Here is a 1,882-nt window from a genome sequence, read left to right as displayed (position 1 = left end):
TACAGAGGAGGAAGGAGCGATAAACGTGCAACAACGCTTCCTCGTGAAAAATACTTGAACGATCATGCACAGAGAGGTATCTCGATACCTGCTCTGCTGTATGACTAGACGGCTTACGCGCGGAGAGTTCATCTCCCGTCCGTCGGAAATTTCGAACGGCTTACGCGCGGAGAAATACACTTCTCCCGTCCGTCGAAATTTTTTTTTTTTACTTTGAACAAGGCGCATAGAGCCCGCCGAACCACGATTTCCGTGCGTCTTACATCTTTCGACGATGGGACGATCCACGCGAAGAGTTGTTTCGTGCTCGCGCGAGGTGCGATAGCGTCGATTCGCTTTTCTGTACGGGGAGAAATAGAACGATGAGTTGACTTATCGGGTCTTCGTTGGAATTACCGTCGCTGGCATTGTAAACTCCAGATGACCTTGTGATTCCTTCGTCGGGCACTGGTAAAGGGTGGCGATGATTCGTTCTATAATAGAAATACCCGTCGTAGCGATTCGGCCGAGACACCCGCCACGAAACACTCTCTCGTCGTGGAATCCCCGCGTCGGAGAGTAAAACGCGCGAAGGCTTACTATGAGAGAAGAAATAGTATATGCCGGTGGTTCGCGTGTGTAGGCTCTATACGAAATTGCGATTCAAGAGAGTAGGAAAAGACGCGATGAACCACGATTTCCGTGCGTCTTACGTCTCTCGACGATGGGGACGATCCACGCGAAGAGTTGTTACGTGCTCGCGCGAGGTGCGATAGCGTCGATTCGCTTTTCTGTACGGGGAGAAATAGAACGATGAGCTGACTTATCGGGTCTTCGTTGGAATTACCGTCGCTGGCATTGTAAACTCCAGATGACCTTGTGATTCCTTCGTCGGGCACTGGTAAAGGGTGGCGATGATTCGTTCTATAATAGAAATACCCGTCGTAGCGTTTCGGCCTAGTCACCCGCCACGAAACACTCTCTCGTCGTGGAATCCCCGCGTCGGAGAGTAAAACGCCGAAGGCTTACTTATGAAACTTACGTCTCTCGACGATGGGACGATCCACGCGAAGAGTTGTTACGTGCACGCGTATGGTGCGATTGCGTCGATTCGCTTTTCTGTACGGGGAGCAATAGAACGTTGAGTTGACTTATCGGGTCTTCGTTGGAATTACCGTCGCTGGCATTGTAAACTCCAGATGACCTTGTGATTCCTTCGTCGGGCACTGGTAAAGGGTGGCGATGATGCGTTCTATAATAGAAATACCCGTCGTAGCGTTTCTTCCGAGTCAACCCGCTCACGAAACACTCTCTCGTCGTGGAATCCCCGCGTCGGAGAGTAAAACGCGAATTCATAGTATGGAAACTTACGTCTCTCGACGATGGGACGATCCACGCGAAGAGTTGTTACGTGCACGCGTATGGTGCGATTGCGTCGATTCGCTTTTCTGTACGGGGAGTAATAGAACGTTGAGTTGACTTATCGGGTCTTCGTTGGAATTACCGTCGCTGGCATTGTAAACTCCAGATGACCTTGTGATTCCTTCGTCGGGCACTGGTAAAGGGTGGCGATGATGCGTTCTATAATAGAAATACCCGTCGTAGCGTTTCTTCCGAGTCAACCCGCTCACGAAACTCTCTCTCGTCGTGGAATCCCCGCGTCGGAGAGTAAAACGCGAATTCATACTATGAAAACTTACGTCTCTCGACGATGGGACGATCCACGCGAAGAGTTGTTTACGTGCACGCGTATGGTGCGATTGCGTCGATTCGCTTTTCTGTACGGGGAGAAATAGAACGTTGAGTTGACTTATCGGGTCTTCGTTGGAATTACCGTCGCTGGCATTGTAAACTCCAGATGACCTTGTGATTCCTTCGTCGGGCACTGGTAAAGGGTGGCGAT

This window comes from Nomia melanderi, unplaced genomic scaffold (assembly GCF_051020985.1).
Source record: "Nomia melanderi isolate GNS246 unplaced genomic scaffold, iyNomMela1 scaffold0701, whole genome shotgun sequence".
Taxonomy (NCBI): domain Eukaryota; kingdom Metazoa; phylum Arthropoda; class Insecta; order Hymenoptera; family Halictidae; genus Nomia; species Nomia melanderi.
Note: the sequence above shows the minus strand (reverse complement) of the source record.